The sequence below is a fragment of the Taudactylus pleione genome, unplaced genomic scaffold (genome assembly GCF_031769625.1).
Source record: "Taudactylus pleione unplaced genomic scaffold, aTauple2 ptg000377l, whole genome shotgun sequence".
Lineage (NCBI taxonomy): Eukaryota > Metazoa > Chordata > Amphibia > Anura > Myobatrachidae > Taudactylus > Taudactylus pleione.
Genome location: NW_028284778.1, coordinates 2,035,500 through 2,057,484, shown reverse-complemented (window position 1 = coordinate 2,057,484; position 21,985 = coordinate 2,035,500). Strand labels below are relative to the sequence as shown.

General features: G+C 44.3%; 1 protein-coding gene across 1 annotated transcript in view; it reads right to left on the bottom strand.

Moving 5' to 3' along the window:
• The window catches only part of LOC148508008 (uncharacterized), a 44,362-nt gene extending 27,871 nt beyond the window's left edge, over positions 1–16,491 (bottom strand). Inside the window, exon 1 of the mRNA XM_088445078.1 lies at positions 16,461–16,491. The gene's annotated coding sequence lies outside the window, so the exon portion shown is untranslated. The remainder of the gene's footprint in view (positions 1–16,460) is intronic.
• Positions 16,492–21,985: the final 5,494 nt, after the last annotated feature.

Genomic DNA, 21,985 nt, shown 5'->3' with positions numbered 1-21,985 from the left:
CCCCCCTTACCTAGCTGTAATAGTGTTACTGCATGCTGCATTATGTCTATGTTGGGCAGCCAGCAATAACAATGTAACAGAAGCACAGACTCCCATCACATGTGCACCCCTTATCTATCTGAAAAAGTGTTACTGCATGCTGTATTATGTCTATGTTGGGGAGCCAGCAATAACAATGTAACAGAAGCACAGCGTCCCATCAAATTAGCCCGCCTTACCTAGCTGTAATAGTGTTACTACATGCTGTATTAAGTCTATGTTGGGTAACTAGCAATAACAATGTTTCAGAACCACAGCCTCCCATCACATGTGTCCCCCTTACCTAGCTGTAATAGTGTTACTGCATGCTGCATTATGTCTACGTTGGGGAGCCAGCAATAACAATGTATCAGAAGCACAGCCTCCCATCACATATGCCCCCCTTACCTAGCTGTAATAATGTTACTGCTTGCTGCATTATGTCTATGTTGGGGAACCAGCAATAACAGTGTATCAGAAGCACAGCCTCCCATCACATGTGCCCCCCTTACCTAGCTGTAATAGTGTTACTGCATGCTACATTATGTCTATGTTGGGGAAACAGCAATAACAAAAAAAAAGAAGCACAGCCTCCATCACATGTGTCCCCCTTACCTAGCTGTAATAGTTTTACTGCATGCTGTATTATGTCTATGTTGGGGAACCAGTAATAACAATGTATCAGAAGCACATCCTCCCATCACAAGTACTCCCCTTACCTAGCTGTAATAGTGTTACTGCATGCTGTATTATGTGTATGTTGGTGAGCCAGCAATAACAATGTATCAGAAGCACAGCCTCCCATCACATGTGCCCCCATTACCTAGGTGTAATAGTGTTACTGTATGCTGCATTATATTTATGTTGGGGAACCAGCAATAACAATGTGTAAGAAGCACAGCCTCCAATTACATGTACCCCCTTACCTAGCTATAATAATGTTACTGCATGCTGTATTATGTCTATGTTGGTGAGCCAGCAATAACAATGTATCAGAAGCACAGCCTCCCATCACATGTGCCCCCATTACCTAGGTGTAATAGTGTTACTGTATGCTGCATTATATTTATGTTGGGGAACCAGCAATAACAATGTGTAAGAAGCACAGCCTCCAATTACATGTACCCCCTTACCTAGCTGTAATAGTGTTACTGCATACTGCATTTTGTCTATGTTGGGAAACCAGCAATAACAATTTATCAGAAGCACAGCCTCCCATCACATGTGCCCCCCCTTACCTAGCTGTAATAGTGTTACTGCATGCTGCATTATGTCTATGTGTGGGAACCAGCAATAACAATGTATCAGAAGCACAGCCTCCCATCACATGTGCCCCCTTACCTAGCTGTAATAGTGTTACTGCTTGCTGTATTATGTCTACGTTGGGAAACCAGCAATAACAAAATAATAGAAGCACAGCCTCCATCACATGTGTCCCCCTAACCTAGCTGTAATGGTGTTACTGCATGCTGCATTATGTCTATGTTGGGTAACCAGCAATAACAATGTAACAGAAGCACAGACTCCCATCACATGTGCCCCACTTACCTAGCTATAATAGTGTTACTGTATGCTCCATTATGTCTATGTTGGGGAGCCAGCAATAACAATGTGTAAGAAGCACATCCTCCCTTTACATGTGCCCCCATTACGTAGCTGTAATAGTGTTACTGCATGCTGTATTATGTCTACGTTGGGGAACCAGCAATAACAATGTAACAGAAGCACAGCCACCCATCACATGTGCCCCCCTTACCTAGCTGTAATAGTGTTACTGCATGCTGCATTATGTCTATGTTGGGAAACCAGCAATAACAATGTATCAGAAGCACAGCCTCCCATTACATGTGCCCCCCTTACCTAGCTGTAATAGTGTTACTGCATGCTACATTATGTCTATGTTGGGGAACCAGCAATAACAATGTAACAGAAGCACAGCCTCCCGTCACATGTGTCCCCCTTACCTAGCTATAATAGTGTTACTGCATGTTGCATTATGTCTATGTTGGGGAACCAGCAATAACAATGTGTCAGAAGCACAGCCTCCCATCACATGTGCCCCCCTTACCTAGCTGTAATAGTGTTACTGCATGCTACATTATGTCTATGTTGGGGAACCAGCAATAACAATGTAACAGAAGCACAGCCTCCCGTCACATGTGCCCCCCTTACCTAGCTGTAATAGTGTTACTGCATGCTGCATTATGTCTATGTTGGAGAACCAGCAATAACAATGTTACAGAAGCACAGCCTCCCATCACATGTGCCCCCCTTACCTAGCTGTAATAATGTTACTGCATGCTGCATTATGTCTATGTTGGGGAACCAGCAATAACAATGTGTCAGAAGCACAGCCTCCCATCACATGTGCCCCCTTACCTAGCTGTAATAGTGTTACTGCATGCTGCATTATGTCTATGTTGGGGAACCACAATAATAATGTATCAGAAGCACAGCCTCCCATCACATGTGCCCCCTTGCCTAGCTGTAATAGTGTTAATGCATGCTGCATTATGTCTATGTTGGGAAACCAGCAATAATAATGTGTCAGAAGCACAGCCTCCAATCACATGTGCCCCCCTTACCTAGCTGTAATAGTGTTACTCAATGCTGTATTATGTCTATGTTGGGGAACCAGCAATAACAATGTAACAGAAGCACAGACTCCCATCACATGTGCCCCCCTTACCTAGCTGTAATAGTGTTACTGAATGCTGCATTATGTCTATTGTGGGTCACCAGCAATAACAATGTATCAGAAGCACATCCTCCCATCACATGTGCCCCCTTACCTAGCTATAATAGTGTTACTGCATGCTGTATTATGGCTATGGGAACCAACAGTAACAAAATAATAGAAGCACAGCCTCCCTTCACAAGTGTCCCCCTTACCTAGCTGTAATAGTGTTACTGCATGCTGCATTATATCTATGTTGGAAGCCAGCAATCAGAGTCAGTCTTAGCTAATTTGGTGTCCTAAGCAAAATTTTGACTGGTGCACCTTCACTACTACCCATAGTGATCTGAACAGCCCCTCATGATAAAAACAGATGGCACTCCTCGGTAGGTGCTGTTGACTTTATAAGACCCATCAATCTTTTCATCAGGACATGTCCTAATGAAAAACCCAATGGGTCTTGAAATGTTGACAGCACTAATCTGATTTGTGACAATATAAACCACCTGTTTTTTTCCTAAGGGGCTGTTCAGCTCGGACTGAATGCAATATATATATATATATATATATATATACATATAAAGTAGCAAGACCAGATTAGGGGTCCCTCTCCTTGAGTAGATGGACTTCCTCTTCACACACACAGCAATCGGGAAAATAGTACACCAGTCTGGGGTCTCATACTAGCTGGTCGGTACCAGTCTTTATTGTGCAACATAAAAGGAAAACAAAACATAAAAGTAAACACTAGCCCATCTGGGTGCTAACTAGACAAGAGGTTCCCTCTCTAAAGAAATAGTGGGGCCTACTGCCTCCACCATCAACACAAGAGAATGCACAAAACTTACAGGTAGTTTCCACCAAGTGTCTCTGAGCCAGCTAGTCTGCTTGCTCTCCCAGGTATGAGACACTAGCTTACAATCACACACAGCCTATATCCAGCCAGTTCCATGTGCAGACCCTAATGAACCTGCTAACAGGCCTAAAAGGCCAAAACCTGGGGTGACCTGTGGATGGAGCCCTCCCTCTCCTCACATCCACACCCCCAGGTCCCAAACCAGCTTTTCAAAAAGCCGACACTCAAATCTTCTTCACTGCAGGCTTTCTCCTGGGTTGTTTTTTAACACATAGGTCAAAAACCTAGGACAAATGTATCTACCACTGACCACTTTACCAGCGTTCCTAGCACATATCCCCCCCTTTGTTTCGACCTGTGGGGCGGAACAACTGAAGCCCCCAAGCAATGAATGTGTGACAACGCGTCATGGCATGGTCAGTAATCAGTTTGAACTTTCTTCCCATCAAATAGTACCTGAGAGTCTCTAACGCCCATTTTATGACCAAAGCTTCCTTCTCCACTGTGGCATAGTTTCTCTCATGTATATTCAATTTCCTGCTTAGGTAAAAAATAGGGTGTTCCTCACCCTCTTTGCTTTGGGACAGAACCACTCCGATGCCAACACCGAACGCAACGGTTTGTACCAGAAACTCTTTGTCAAAATCAGGGGTCACCAGAACAGGTAGGGTACATAAGGCTATTTTTAATTCTTGGAAAGCTTTCTCCGCTTTAGGACCCCATTCCACCATAATTTTTTGTTTGCCCTTGGTAAGGTCAGTAAGTGGGACCGCAATGGTGGCAAAACTGGGTATGAACCTCCTATAGTAACCAGTGATCCCTAAGAAGGCTCTAACCTGCTTCTTATTGAGGGGTTATGGCCAGTTCTGTATTGCCTCAATCTTATTGAGCTGTGGTTTTATCAAACCTCTGCCAATGGCGTATTCCAGATATTTTATTTCCTCCATCCCGAGACAACACTTTTTCGGGTTGGCTGTCAGACCTGCCTTAAAGATGGAGTCTAACACTACTTGTACCCTGGGTAAGTGAGACTGCCAATCAGGACTATGTATGACCACATCATCCAGATAAACTGCAGCATATCATCTATGGGGTCTTAGAATCCTATCCATCATTCTTTGAAAGGTAGCAGGTGCCCCATGTAGCCCAAAGGGTAACATCTTGTAATGAAACAACCCTTCTGGTGCAGAAAAAGCTGTTTTTTCTTTGGCTTTTTTGGTTAATGGCACTTGCCGATACCCTTTTTTAGGTCCAGAGTGGTTAAATATCTTGCTGTCCCCAGCCTTTCAATTAGTTAATCCACCCTTGGCATCGGGTAGGCATCAAATTTTGAAACACTGTTCAGCTTTTGGAAGTCATTACAAAAACACACACACCCATTGGGCTTTCGAATCAGCACAATGGGACTTGACCACCCACTATGTGATTCTTCAATTACCCCCAATTCTAAATTTTTTTTAATTTCCTTTGACACAGACTCTCTTTGGGCTTCGGGTACCCTATAGGGCTTTAGGTTAACTTTATCCCCTGGGTCAGTGACTATGTCATGTTTGATGACCGTGGTTTTTCCTGGTAGGTCAGAAAACAGTACCCTATTTCTGATCAAAAATTCCTTGACCTGCTGTTGACTGGTTGACAGGGTTTTTGCCATGGTCACTTCGGGTACCACGGGACCTGGGTTTACTGGAGGGGCTTGGATGGCTGACAGTGCGGCTCTATCCTTCCAGGGTTTTATTAGGTTCGCATGATATATCTGTTCTGGTTTTCATTTCCCCGGCTGGTAAACTTTATAGTTGACCTGTCCAACTTTTTCTAAGATCTCAAAGGGCCCTTGCCACTTAGCCAACAGTTTACTTTCTACCGTGGGAACCAACACCAACACTCTGTCCCCAGGAGCAAAGTTTTGTAACTATGCATTGCGGTTATTTACCATCTGCTGTGCTAGTTGAGCCTGTTCCAAGTGCTCCTTAACTATCGGCACTACAGCCGCAATTCTTTCCTGCATCTGGGAAACATGTTCAATCACTGTTTTATAAGGACTGGACTGCCCTTCCCACTTCTCCTAGGCAACATCTAGTAACCCTCTTGGATGTCTACCATATAATAAGTCGAACTGTGAAAACCCGGTGGAGGATTGGGGAACCTCTCTTATGGCCAACAGCAGATAAGGCAATAAATAATCCCAATCATTGTCGACTACTTTCCATAACATATGTTTTGTTAAACCTCTCAACCAAACCATCGGTTTGGGGGTGATAAACCGAGGTCCTTAACTGGTTAATCTTAAACAGGCAGCACGACACCTTCATAACTTTTGACATGAACCGGGTACCCTGATCAGTTAGTATCTCTTTAGGTATTCCCAACCTGCTAAAAACATGGACCAGCTCTCTAGCAATGGACTTGGTTGACGTATTGCGTAGCGGTATCGCTTCCGGGTATCTGGTAGCATAGTCCAGAATTACCAGAATACATTGATGTCCCCGGGCAGACTTCAACAAGGGTCCAACCAAGTCCACAGGTATTCTTTCAAATGGCACCTCTATAATTGGTAGTGGGACTAGAGGACTTTTGAAATGTGGTCTGGGAGCATGATACTGGCATTCAGGACAGGAGGCGCAAAAGTCAGATACCTCTTTATGGACAATGGGCCAAAAAAACCTCTGAACGATTCGCTCAGTGGTTTTCTATACCCCTAGGTGGCCTGCCGTTATATGACCATGGGCCAGATCTATACCCTGAGAGATTTATTGTCATATATTCTATGTTAGGATCTGGGTTGTTGTGTACCCAGGTTTGTAATAGGAGCAGACACCTGAATAGACTATAGCTGCATACACATGTAACGATTTTAGTAACCATCGATTTTCGTTCAGTTTTTCCCTTGAAAAAGTGAATGAAAATCGTTTACAAAAATCGTTGGTTACTAAATTAATTAATGATTTTGTCAACGATTTTCATGAACGATTTAATTATGCATACAGTGAATGGACATCGTTCATTCTGTACAACATGAATGATTTTCTGAAAAAAATCGTTATGTTGGACAGTCAGAATGGACGATAAACTACAAACGGGAGAGCGCTTGGACGATTATCGTTCATTGTTCACGCCAAAAAATTAACGACGTCGTTATAGCTAAATCATACAAAAAAATCATTATGTATGTACTATATAGTACTGAAAAGTGGGTTTTTTAATGGGTGAACTTGCAGACATGTACATGGATAATATGAAGTCCAAAATATAGAGAGGGAAGTGATGACTAGAACTGTAGTGAAGTATGGATGGGTAATGTCCAGGTAGTGGCAGAACTAATAAAAGTCTTTGTAATCCAAATGGTCACTGCAAGGCTGCAGACAGGATAACGGCTTACTGATTGACACTGGTGAGATGAAATCCAGAGAGGTTATGGAGTAATTTGATTAGTAGTAGCTGATGAGTAAGTGGAGAGTTGTTCTGAGATGGCTCTGGGCCTGATTCAGAGCCGGACACTATTTGCGGACGCTCGTTCAGAAAAAGGGTCTTGCTATTTAAATTAAGCGCTCGCTCTTTGCGGTCTGTTGACGCCTCTATGTCTGAACGAGCGAACGAAACATGCGCTCACTATTTTGGAAAAAACACCCCCTGGCTGCTCACATCATACGTCATATCCGCTATTTATTAGATTAATCGAGTACATCGAAAGGCGTATGAACTGCTCGCAGTGCTTGTGGTTGGATTTTCCTACCACAGTCATGCGAACAGTTCAGGCTAAAAGACAACCGAGTGACGTGGTAGATGACACTGCTTTGTTAATTATGCACACCCTTAAAACACCCGTTTTGAGCGTTTGGCATGCCTGCTTTCGGATCTCCACTCCCCGTTTTCAAGCACCTTCCCCTGTTACCACCCACAAACGCCTCATTCTGTCACTCAAATTAGCAGGCCCTTGCTGTTTTGCGAGCACACGATTTCCAACTGCACTGACTGGTTCGCGCATGCGTACTAAAACCCATACGCATGTGCAGATGAGCGAACGAGCCGGCACTTCCGAGCGGCTCTGAATCAGGCCCTCAATGTAGAAATTGGATCAGCTGTGATATGAGCCAACAGAGAGCCAGGTAAATAGAGGCAGTGTAGGTACAGGGTTAACTGCACACTCAAGCCTTTTGGCAGGGAGAGGGTTAATAGAAGTTGCAGGGTGGTTCCAGCAGGAGGCTGGGAGCAGGCAGAGCGATGTAGGCTGCTTGGAAGCTGGGATCCAGCAAGAGTAGAGGAACTCTCACAGCATGCATTGTGAAACATGTTGCACTGGCAACTATGGGGAGCTCTGAACTCCCTTAAGTACTCACTGTAGGATCATGAATGGTCAGAGAGAGCATGTGACATGCCAGGATTGGAGCAACTAAGTCACATGACCAGAAGCAATATGGCAGCACCCATTCCAGAATGGAATGCAAACACCACCAGGCTTACCCCAGCCAGAATGACACAGTGCCTGCGGAACACCTCATACAACCAATGCCTGCCACCAGACACCAGCCCCTCTGCCAAAAGGACCATGCCACAGCGCCCTCACAGGTAATACCCGTTGTCCCCTATGCCGGGAAACCCTGGTCATGACAGTACCCCTCTCCTTACGATTGGCCTCAGGACACTTACCAGGCTTCTCCGGATAGGCACAGTGAAACTTCCTGATGAGAGTAGGAGCATGGCCATCTTGGGCATTAGTCCAGCAGCATTCTTCAGGGCCATAACCTCTCCAATCCAGAAGATACTGTAACTGACCTCATTGAACATGGGAATCCAAGACTTGGGATACTTCACATTCCACACCTCTCTCAGTTTGGACACGGGGAGGAACTGGCAGGACTTTGAGGAACTTGCTGAGAATAAACGGCTTGAGTAGGGATATGTGGAAAGAATTAGGGATTCTTAGGTAGGAGGGAAGTTGGAGACAGTAGGAAACTGGATTAATTATTTCTGTAATGGAAAAGGGACCAATGAATCGTGGGGAGAACTTCATAGATGGAACTCTGAGGCACAAATTACGGGTGGAAAACCAAACTTGACTCCCAACTTGCATTTGAGGCACTTTCTTTCACTTCCTGTCCACCTGAATTTTGTAACGTAGGGAGGTCTTCTCCAAATCTGTGCGTACTTGAGCCCACATTAAGGCGAACTTCCGTACAGTGTTATCCACAACCAGTACATCAAAGACAGGCAGACTCTGAAATTCAGGGATTCAAGGGTGAAGGCCGTACACAATTAAAGAATGGAGTTTGATTTGTGGAGGAATGATGAGAAGCACTGTGCACAAATTCAGCTCAGAGAAGAAATTCAGACCATTTATCTTGAGAGGAGGACATGAAAATTCTTAAAAAGGTCTCCTAGATCCTGATTTACTCTCTCAGTAGATCCATTACTTTGCGGATAATAGGCCATAGAGAATTTCAACTTCACTTGTAAAACAGAACAGAGAGCTCTCCAAAACGTCGCTACAAACTGAACACCACAATCCGAGACAACCTCGGAAGGAAGTCCACGAAGACGAAATATGTGATGAACAAAAAGATGAGCCAGATCTGATGCAGAAGATAATTTCTTCAGAGGAACATAGTGAACCATTTTTGAAAACTGGTCTATCACAACCCAGATAGTGGTATAGCCATTTGAATTTGGCAAATCTGTTACAAAATCCATGGAGAGATGTGTCCATGGGCGGGATGGTATGGGTAGAGGTAATAGTTCACCAGCTGGGGATTGACGAGGAGACTTGTGCTGAGCACATAAAGTACAGGAAGAAATTAAACTCCATTATGTCACTTTTTTAATTGATGGCCAGCAGTAAGACCTTTTTAGGAACTCCAGAGTTTTCCAAATGCCAGCATGTCCTGCAAACCGTGAAGAATGAGCCTATGTATGTAGCTGCTTCCTTAACTCCGGGGCCACAAAGGTTTTCCCGACAGGAGGTTATAGTTGAATTGTAGCAAATACTTTTGACTCTAGCATCGGGGTACTACGTAAAATCTCAGAATTATTATCACAGGATATGGACCTTGAAAAAGCATCAGCCTTTTGGTTGAGAGCTCCTGAGCAGAAAGTCAAAGTAAATTGAAAACGAGCAAAACATATTGTCCAGAGGGCCAGACGAGGACTCATGCACTGGATATTTTTTAAGAAAAGAAGATTCCTATTATCAGTGAAGACAGTAAAGGGCAATTTAGCCCCTTCCAAAAGATATTGCCATTCTTTTAATGCCAACTTAAGGGCTAACCGTTCTCGTTTACCTTTGGCGTAGTTCCTCTCTGCTGGAGAGAACATCTTAGAAGAAAAAACGCATGGATGGATTCGATTATCCTCAAATCGTTGAGAGAGGACAGCTCCCACTGCCTCTGAAGATACATCCACTTCTAATAGGAAGGGTCTGTCCAAGTCAGGTTGTTCTAAGACTGGAGCTGTTATTAGAGCCTGCTTCAGAAGTTGAAAAGCGGTTTCTGCCTCAAGAGGCCACAGAGCAGGGTTGCCATTTATGCGAGTTAATGCTATAATGGGAGCCATTAAAGATGAAAAACCTTTGATGAAATGTCTATAATAATTGACCAATCCAAGCAGTCTCTGAACAGCCTTCAAAGTCTCAGGTCGAGACCAGTCCAGAATCGCTTGAACTTTTTTAGGATCTATTTCCAGGTTGGAACCAGAGATGATATATCCAAGGAATGGTGCACTTGAAACACTGAAGACACATTTTTCCAATTTACAGTAGAGATGGTTCTCCGTCAGATGAGACAGGACTTCTTTTACATGTTTGTGGTGGTCCTCTAGGAATGAAGAAAAAAATCAGAATGTCGTCTAGATGGACAACAACGGAGACGTATAACAGATCTCTGAAGATCTCATTGACAAAACCTTGAAAGATAGCAGGTGCATTGCACAACCCACAGGAAATGACAAGATATTCGAAATATCCATCCCTTGTATTTAATGCGGTCTTCTACTCATCTCCAGAGTGGATACGAATAAGATTATAAGCCCCAGGTAGGTCTAACTTGGAGAATATGATAGATCCCTTGACTCTATCAAATAATTCTGTAATCAATGGGAGTGGATATCTGTTCTTAACCATAATATCATTAAGGCCTCTGTAGTCTATACATGGTCTTAGCCCACCCTCCTTCTTAGCAACAAAAAAGAAACCTGCTCCAGCAGGAGAGGTAGAAGGTCGAATGAAACCTTTCTCCAGATTCTCCCGGATATACTCCAACATGTCTTTGGTCTCTGGCAGGGACAAAGGATAAGTATGACCATGAGGAGGCATCTTGTCAGGTAGTAGATCGACTGGGCAGTCCCATTTTCTGTAAGGCGGTAAAACATTAGCTTATTTTTCAGAAAATACATCAGCGAAGGGTTGATATTCTTTAGGTATTGCTGGAGATACTAACAATGCTATTTTCCTCACAGGTCATACTTTGGGAAGACAAGATTCCTGACAACTTGTACTCCATGAGAGAACCTGCATAGTGCACCAGTCAATCCTGGGATTCTGCTGATGTAACCATGGTAATCCTAGAATAACTTCATGGGAAGCCTTGGGTATAACTAGGAACCTAAGATGCTCAGAATGGAGTGCTCCAATACGAACCAAGACTGGCTGGGTTTCCTTAGAGATGGTTCCATTTAAGAGAGGTCGCCCATCATCAGAGGGCAGGGAGAGAGAGTGTTCAAGAGATGTTCAAGGAATTTGTAACTTGTCCACAAAACTACAGGTTACGAAGTTCCCTGATGCTCCAGAATCTAACAGAGCAGTGACAAAAACAGGTTTAGGCGTAAAGTCTAAAGCTACGGTTAAGACTGAATCTTTAAATTTTGGGGACGGACTTATTACTCCTAACTTGATGTCCCCAGGACCAATAAGGAAAGGGCATTTCCCGACTTATGGGAACAGGAGGCCACCAGGTGACCCGAGTCTCCACAATATAGGCAGAGGTTTTTTACTATTCTTCTCTTTCGTTCCTCCTTAGAGAGACAGGTATGATTCACCTGCATAGGATCTTCATCTGTAGGAGAAGGAGGTAGGTGGGTAGGAGAGGATAGTGAGAGTGGCTTCTAATGTTCAGTTCTGTGCTTCTCAGCCTGGTGTTCTCTAAAGCGTAGGTCTATTTTATTGCAGAAAGAAATCATATCATTAAGATTAGTAGGAAGCTCGTGGGTGAGCGGGTCATCCTTTAGACTAGAAAGTCTGTGCCAAAAGTAAGGGCTTCCTCATTCCACTTGAGCTCTGATGCCAAAATCTGAAACTGTACAATGTACTGACTGACAGGACGGGTTCCCTGTTTTAGAGTCATAATACTGGATGAGGCTGAAATGGTGATTCCTGGCTCATCAAAAATCCTCCTGAATGATGTTAGGAATTCAGTATAATTGTCCTGAAGAGGGTCTGAACAGTCCCAGAGTGGAGAAGCCCAATCCAAAGCTGAGCCGGACAATAAGGACACAATATAGGCCACTTTAGTTTTGGCAGAAGGAAAATTATCTGGCTGCAAAGTAAAATGCACATCACACTGATTAAGAAATCCATAGCATAGCTTGGGACTGCCGTCAAATTTGCTTGGCATAGGTAGGTGCAGCCGGGGGACATGTCCTGTAACCTGTATTATCAGACGGAGGAGCAGGTGTAACCAATGTTACATTTGAAGTAGTCAAAGTAGTTTGCATGATATCTTGATGTTTTACCATTTCTTGAAAAAACTGGGCCATTTGGTGTTGCATAGTTTCCAGGTTTTCCAAACGGGTTGCTATGTTCTGAATTAGATCCGTTCCGGACTCCTGTCCCATGGCCGAGTCCATTGGGCCAGTGCAAACTGTAAGGATCTGGGTTTGTTGTGGACCTGGGGTAGTAATAGTAGCAGACACCTGAACAGACTTATGGTGCATACACACGATCAGATTTTTCCTTCAGCTATGAACGATAACGATTTAAAAATCGTTCAGTCATTCATATCTGAAGGAAAATCGTTCATATCTGACATGCCTGAACGATGGACGATCTACAATGCGCGTTCCCGTTTGTCAGATAACGATTTCTGACATCTGATGTGTTTGCAGTCAGACTTGGACGATTCCATTCATTTTAATGCAGTCAAAAATCGTTCAATCGTTCAAATCGTTCAAAACTTTGGTAAAATCGTTCAAATCGTTCAATCGTTCAATCGTTCATCTGACAAATCTGACCGTGTGTATGCTCCATTACACTGAAAAGTGTTTTTTTAATGAGTGAACTTGCAGACATGTACACGGATAATATGAAGTCCAAAATATAGAGAGGGAAGTGATGACTAGAACTGTAGTGAACTATGGATGGGTAATGTCCAGGTAGTGGCAGAACTAATAAAAGTCTTTGTAATTTCAAATGGTCACTGCAAGGCTGCAGACAGGATAACGGTTTACTGATTGACACTGGTGAGATGAAATCCAGAGAGGTTATGGAGTAATTTGATTAGTAGTAGCTGATGAGTAAGTGGAGAGTTGTACTGAGATGGCTCAGTGTAGAAACTGGATCAGCTGCGATATGAGCCAACAGAGAGCCAGGTAAATGGAGGCAGTGTAGGTAGAGGGTTAACTGCACACTCAGGTCTTTTGGCAGGGAAAGGGTTAATAGAGGGTGCAGGGTGGTTCCAGCAGGAGGCTGGGAGCAGGCAGAGCAATGCAGGCTGCTTGGAAGCTGGGATCCAGCAAGAGCACAGGCAAGCACAGGAACTCTCTCACAGCATGCACTGTGAAACACGTTGCACTGGCAACTATGGGAAGCTCCCTTAAGTACTTAGTGCAGGATCGTGAATGGTCGGAGAGAGCATGTAACACACCAGGATTGGAGCAACTAAGTCATATGACCGGGAGCAAGATGGCGGCGCCTATACCAGAACGGAATGGAAGCCCCACCAGGTTTACCCAAGCCAGAATGACACCATGCCTGCGGAACACCTCACACAGCCAACGCCTGCCGCCAGACACCAGCCCCTCCGCCGGAAGGACCACGCCACAGTGCCCTCACAGGTAATACCCATCGTCTCCTATGCCAGGAAACCCTGGTCGTGACATTCTATACCCTGATTGAATTATTGTCATATATTCTATACCCTGAGAGAGATAATGTCATATAATCTATACCGTGAGAGAGGTAATGTCATATAGTCTATACCCTGAGAGAGCAAGTGTCATATATTTTATACCCTATGAGAGATATTGTCACATATTCTGTACAGTGATTTTCATATATTTCATACATTAAAAGAGTTAATGCCATGTATTCTTTACCCTAAAAGAATTATTGTCATATATTCTATACCCTGAGAGAGTTATTGTATTGTATTATATACCCAGAGAGAGGTAATGTCATATATTCTATACCCTGATAGAGATAATATTATATATTTTATACCCTCAGAGACATAATGTAATATATTATATTCCCTACGAGAGATAATGCCTTATATTCCTGAGAGGTATTATCATATATTCTATACCCTGAGAGAGGTAATGTCATATATTCTATACCCTGAGAGATATATTGTAATATATTCAATTCCCTGAGTGAGTTATTGTCATATATTCTATACCCTGAGAGCTAATGTCATATACTGTATTCTGTACAGTGATTGTCATATATTCTATACATTAAGAGAGTTAATGCCATGTATTCTTTACCCTAAGAGAGTTAATGTAATATGGCCCTGATTCAGAGCCGGACGCTCTGAGCAGAGCGCTCGCTCTGAATCAGGGCCCACCTCCAGTAATATGGAGCGTCCCCCCTGGACACTCGTATAGCTGTGGGTCACCACCCACAGCATATACAAGCGTGCAGGATGATGGTCGCGATGGTCGCGACCATCGCGACCATCGCCACTGTGAGCAACAGCCTGCGGTTGAGGTTTTCAACCACAAGGCCAGGAGTGATTTTGGCTCTATCAGAGCCAAAATCACTCCCACTGACATCACTAGTGATGTCAGTGGGCTCGGCTTCAGACGGTAGGCGTTCCCTTGGGAACGCCTCCATCTGGCAGGCTCGCCCCCAGCACGCCCAACAAAGGGGGCGTGCTGTCAGTCAACATCGACAGCACCCCCCTTTGAAGAGACACTACGAGCGAAGGAAAGTCCTTCGCTCGTCGCGTCTAGCGCATGCGCACGACGGAGCTCCCTCCGTCATGCGCATGCGCAGTGCAGACCATCAACCTACTTGCGAGCGGACAGCCGCTCGCGAGTGGGTCTGAATGAGGCCCTATATTCTATACCATGAGAGAGCTATTGTCATATATCCTATACCCTAAGAGAGTTAATGTCATATATTCTATACCATGAGAGAGCTATTGTCATATATCCTATACCCTGAGAGTGATATTCTCATCAATTCTATATCCTAAGAGAGCTATTTTCATATATCCTATACCCTAAGAGCAGTGACATCCCACCCCGCGGTGTCACCCGGTGCGGGGAGGGGGACATTGTGAGCGCGGCAAAGCATGGCCTGGATAAGGGGTGTGGCCTCACGGCCCAATTTCAGTGGTACCATTCTTAATATTACTGGGGGTGGTACAGGGGGTGCGTGCTGACTGCCTTGTGTAACAGTGCCGGCTCATAGGCAAACGCAGGGGGGTTTCCATCTGCCTGGAAACCCCCCTCCCAAGCTCACACCATGACCACAATAGAAATAGTAATGTAATAGAATTTTACTAGTGCTGCATGTTCTTCACAGTATCACAAATTAAATAATTCAGCATAACCTGTGTATCTTTTGACATGTATCAGTCAGTAATAAATAACCTGTGCACCAACTAGGAGATCTGGAAAACATGCACTGTTAGGGATGTGCTGCTATAGAGCCCAATATGTACATATATGTCCAGGGCAGTGCTAGGTTATTCTGCTGCTCCCCCAGACTCCCAGACTTGCTCCCATGCTCTGAAATGGTGCCCACATCTAAAATAAATACATTCAGCTCAGGCAGGATGGCACTACTGCAGCATATAATGGCTTACTGTGACTGCTGGTCCTGTATATGCTGGTATTATGACACAATATAGACGCATATTAAAGCTGGTTAAGTGATAATTATACCCTATTCATGGACTGGCCACACTCAAGCATTTGGAAACCCCCCTCTAGAAATCCTGCGTTTGCCACTGCGGCTCCTTCACAGTGTCAGGAGCTGGGTGCTACATTTAGTACTACAGTGCATCACCCGGCTCCTGTTACTGTGGGGAAGTGTCAGTCTGCACCTTGGTGTCACCCCTCGGCGGGTGACACCCGGGTGCAGCCCGCACTAAGAGATAATGTCATACATTCTATACACTTAGAGATGTAATGTCATATATTCTATTTCCCTGAGAGAGATAATGTCATATTCTATACCCTGAGAGACATAATGTCATATATTCTATACCCTGAGAGAGGTAATGTCATATATTCTATACCCTGAGAGAGGTAATGTCATATATTCTATACCCTGAGAGAGATAATGTCATATATTCTATACCCTGAGAGAGATAATGTCATATATTCTATACCCTGAGAGAGATAATGTCATATATTCTATACCCTGAGAGAGTTATTGTCATATATTCTATACCCTGAGAGAGATAATGTCATATATTCTATACCCTGAGAGAGATAATATTATACATTCTATACCCTGAGAGAGATAATGTCATATATTCTGTACCCTGAGAAAGGTAATGTCATATATTCTATACCCTGAGAGAGGTAATGTCATATATTCTATACCCTGAGAGAGATAATGTCATATATCCTATACCTTGAGAGAGATAATGTAATATATTCTATACCCTGAGAGAGATAATGTCATATATTCTATACCCTGAGAGATGTAATGTCACATATATTATACCCTTAGAGCATTAATGTCAGTCTTACTTGAGAGACCAGGGACAGGACCAGGCAGTGGATCAACACAGCTGATAATGAAAGTATTCCCTACAAGATGACAACATTTATACAATTTTGGAGAGATAGAGTGGAGAGAGATTAAGAACCAACCAATCAGCTTCTAACTATCATTTTACAGGGTGTACAAGAAAAATGATAGAAGCTGTTTGGTTGGTAGTTTATTTTTTCTCCATGTTATCACTCTCTAACCTAAATTGGATGTAACAATGAGAAGAATGTATCCTGGAGTACTTTCACTTTTACTTCCCCCTGTCCATGTTTCCAGGAAATCCCACCACTTCTCAGAAACCACAATCCAGACAACACTACAGATTTTCTCATAAACACACAGGGCTATTTATTAATTTTACTATAGAGCTAGTTTGATGCATTTTTCTGTTAACAAAAATATAGTTTTTATCAGGGGCATTTTAAGAGAGGAGGGGGCCCGTGTGCAGCTTCCGTTTGGGCCCCCTCGTTTCTGTCTGCGGCTTAGCGCGGCACTGAGCACTGTAGATTCTGGCTTCATGCCCGCGCCTACTTTCCCGGGGACAACTTTTCTGCGCAAGCGCGGATCACTGGGAAATTGACCGCCAACATTTTCCCAGTGTTTGATGCTCTGCAGCACCAGTCCGGCGCTACGGAGTAGCACTTCGGGAATCGGCGGAGAGGTAAGTATAATTACCTGTGGGTGCAGGGTGTGCGGTGTGGGCCCTCCTGGACCCAGGGGCCCATGTGTACTGCACACCCTGCACCTATTATAAAGACACCTATGGTTTTTATCTTTGTGGGCTCTATTCATCATCACTTCACTATGCACATTTTCACCTGCAATTGTAGAATCCTCAAGGCACACTAACAGTCCAGGTTTTAGTGATATCCATGCTTGAGCACAGATGGTTCAACAAAATTCTGTAACTGAGGTACTAATTAAAATGTCTGTGCTGAAGTATAGTTATCCTTAAAACCTAGACTGTTAGTGTTCCTTGAGGACCGTGGTTGGGAACCCCTGCAATAGACCATTGAATCAACATGCAAGTACTCTCCATAGATAGGATACAACACATGGATTTACTAATGCTGGGTACAGATTTATCTGCTTGGGCCGGACTTGGGACTGGGCTAGCCGGCTCCCCATGTGGTGCTATGCACTGATCGCTGGTGTCCGGGAGCCCAGCTCCTTCTGCCCCAGCTCCACTGTGCAGTATGACCCTCAGTGCACTGCACCATGTGGAGGAATGGAACAGCCGCACACTGGGGGTCAGGAGCACCGGCTCCTGGTACCGCAGAGCGGCAGGTAGGGAGCCGCTGAGTGCGTCATGCTGGGGACTGGGAGCTTTGCTGTAACATCTTTGTATGCTGTACCCAGTGCCAGATTAAGGTCCACATGGGCCTGGAGCTGGAATTGACGAAGGGCCTATTGTATGTCGCCACAGCGGGTGTGACTAGCACCGTGGGGGTGTGACTAATGACGTGAGGGTGTGACCAGTATTTTGGGGGCTGTCTCCACAGAGGGTGTGGCCAATGCCGTGGGGTGTGACTAGCACCTACTTTCAAAAATCTCAATCTCTCTTTGTTTTTATTTGTAGTGTAGTGTGACCGTCTTCAAATGAACAAAGCGAAACACTCCTTGTGAACAGGTTGAATGTATGGCAAAAAAAGAAAATGCTACTTAATAACGTTGTAAATATTAAACCTCTTTACCAGTGAACATGACATGAAATCTCTATATCTAAAAAAAAAGGGAGACTTCACATACTAATAACTATACTGAGAAGATGCACACACTATATATATATATATATATATATATATATAATCCTGAAAGGTCTGTCCTGCCTCAAATATTTATGCTTAGTAAGAGTGCTCTCACTGCCAGGGAGATGAGATGGACCTGGACAGAGAGAAGGACCCACTGGGCGTCAGGAATGGGGTATGCATGAAGCAGGAACAGTGGGGGGACATGACGAAGCTGGGTTACAGGGCGGAATGAAGCATTGGGGGGCCGTCAGAGCAGCATAGACAGGGGCAGAGTAGTACAAAGCTGCAGTCAGAGTGGGGGCACGTTGAGGTGGAATGGGAGGTGCTATGTGCAAAGCTGCCACTCAAAGGAACAGCCACGCTGATCTTACCCCTGTATTCCAAAATTTTAGCATCTGCTGGATGATATGTGCAAGTGTGATTCAGCAGCGCTCCGGATTACACGATACAGTACAACATCAAGTTATGTTCAAAATTTCAGCACACTTTATTAAGCGCTTCCATTTCCTGGCGAAAATGCTTAAAAAAGGGCGCTGAATTGCTGACATAACGTGACGTTGTACTGCACTGTGTCATTTAAAATATATGTGTGTATATATATATATATATATATATATATATATATATAAACACACACGTGTGTGTGTTGTGTGTATATATATATATATGTATATATGTGTATATATATATATATATATATACATATAAACACGTGTCTGTATGTATGTATAAATATGTGTATATATATATCTGTATACACCTAAGCTATCTGAAATCGGTCATCAAATTTAATTTGATAGAAGTCCAGAATTCTATAACTATAACTCTTTTCTCTGCAGTCTGCTCATAGCATACCTTTTGCAGTGGCAGCGCACGACTGTAGTCAACTTTAGCAGCAACTCCTGGCTCAGAGGCAGCTGGACGATGTCTTGATTAGAGGAAACCCGGGCAGCCTTCACGGAACTCTGCTTTCAGCTGAGCTGCTCACTGGCTCTGCGGGTGGGGCGACCATGACGTGCCTATACCTTTGGGCGCAATGGTCCGGCACCTAGGGAATGTCATGCGGCATGATGTCACATAGGATAGGAGGCACTGCCGCTGAGACCATGTGTGGTGCAGGGAGGGCTTGCGAACCCTTCCACTGCGCCACCATTTCCTTTATGCCCTTGATTGCCTGACCATTTGCAGACAGGCGGGGCTTAAATAGGTGGAGCCTCGGAAAGCACCTGAGAGGCTGTTTAATGGTAAAAAAAAATTACTTTGTCCTGACTTCAGCAGATCCTGTGGCTGTGGGTGGCGGGCCTATTCTCATGGGGGGCCTGGAGCTGTAGCTCCACCAGCCTCATTGTTAATCCGGCCCTGGCTGTACCACCTTAAAGCTGAGGGGAAGAGTCTTGTTTAAGACTATTGAGCAATAAATATCTTTGCCTTTACAATGGCTGCATCTGCATTCTGCGATAACAGAATTGCCCCAAAAGCTATTCTGTTCTCCGGCTATTCTGGTTTGAGCAAAAGGTCTCCAAGCTCAGCCCTCTGCAAGCTACTGTACCATGCAGACTCTGGTCCATTGGGAGGGATCAGGGGGAATTAGCCAACACCAATCAGGAGGTGTGGCCTCAGCTCGTCGACGCATAAACAGCTGGAAGTGATTCAAAATGCCAATAGTAGGAGTTTGGTGGTGACAGCTACATACCCGTCCATTGTGCAGCGGGTGGAGTCAGTGACAGGTGGTCACCGAAGTTAAGCAGGAATCCCTGATACCCCAAGATCCAGTGGGGATCGAAACAAAATCTGTGATCGGGTGGCAAGTGAGGCCATACGGTCACATCTGCAGATCGAGTGATCAGAATGACAGATGGTCATTCATACACACTAAATGACCATCATTTTTCTCTGGCCACAGGTCCCGCTGGCCAGGGGACATGACAGCCCCCCTCCTCGAGGCCTCGGCTGCAAGTGTTGCAGATCAACCATACACACTGCCTGATGGACAGATATATCTGCCTTCGGCTGTGCAGCAGAGCCGATGCAATATGTCTGTGAACTACGGGCACCCTATATATTGGCCAATCAATTGATCACCCAATATATCTGCCAGTGTGTACCCAGCATTTAAAAACACAATAGAACTCAGGTCTTATAAGAAGAATAACATAGATGATCCTGTGAGCAGTGTGTTCTGCAGAAGCCTGTTATAGTGTAATTAAAGTCTGCACAGATCCGTGTTTATGTGTCAAGAGTGTAATGAAAGAGTTAAAAATTTGAAGAAAATGGTGTGGAGTCTCCCCAAATAAATAACAAGCACCGGATCTTCCAGCCTGTTTTAGTCCTGAAAAATCAGGGGGGAACAGGCATGAAGTCCCCTGATTATATTAGTAAACTGTACCAGTCTAAACCAGACTGGGGATTATGCTTTAGCAGTGGGACACACACCACTGGGTCACCTTGCCATAATGGAATTGTACCCCAAACTAGTTACTCCAGTCCTCAAAATTCTCAGGAAGTAGTGACCCCCCATAAAAAGGGGTCCCCCTCCCAAGGATACCCCATGGCTTGGGTGAAGCCTGGGGCTATTCCCTGCACTCCTGGTGGCGACAGGTGCAAGGTTAATGTAATTAATATTGTTTTTTACAGTGTAAAAATAGGTCCCAGGAAGCCGGCCCAAGATTCTATAGCAGCAGCCACTGGCTGAAAGTGGTCTGATTCTTAGCCAATCAGTGCTACGGTGCAGGAACTCACATAGGAGACCTGTCAATCTCAGAAGTGCTGTAGATATATATATATATATATATATTTTTCTCCATAGTGGAGGTACAGGTGCCACTGAGCACTTACTGTTTGGAAATGGTGGCACTTGCGGTTCTCCAAGAACAGCCATGCCAGGTCAGGCTTCCTGTGACCTGTAGTCCCACTGTAAAAAAACACTATTAATTACTATCTTTCACCCATTACCCATGCACGGGCGGATTAGCCATAGAACTCACCAGGAAAATGCTCCCTCCGCATTGAAGGCTGTACCAACAGGGTGTGAGGACCGTACAGGTACTGCCAACCAGAAGGTCACTCAGTAGCGGTCAGACCTCTGATAACACAGCCCAGGGATGGAAATACATCTCTACATACACTTTTCCTAGAGGTGGAGTAAGAGGTGCTGGTACTTTCCCTGACTATGCAGCATCTCCTCTCATGGGCCCTTGGCTGCTGTGTATAGCACCATATGCATCATGTAGTAGCATGGCTCCTGCATTGGCTACAAAGCAGTGAGAGGCTCAGTAGTAAGTTGCTTCTATAAGTCAGTGGATGTTTCACTATAGGGTGTGTTAGTGCAGTGACCCCTCATTAGGCCAGTGTGAATACTAGCGTCTCATTTACTGCTTACTAATATAGTCATGCGTTTAGATATTCTACACATAAGCTGTAACAAATGTTTAGGAACATTTTATAAGGTATGAACTGGTGTATTGCTTTAAGATGGATGGATAGTAGTTTCCTTGATGTTTTGCAGAACTGGTGGTCATGAATATGACCTACAGTATACAGTGCCAGGTATAGGGCTTGAATACCTTGAAAGCCAGAACTGCTTACTTACGGCACATTATGAAATGTTAGATGGAAAGTACTTTTATGCAGTGGGCTGCTGTTGACAACTACACTGCAGCCATTGTTACACCATTGTGCTCAGTGCTGACTGAGGAAGTAGACTGAAAACTGTCACAAGCATGATTTAGGTACCTAGTTTATTGCAAATGTGC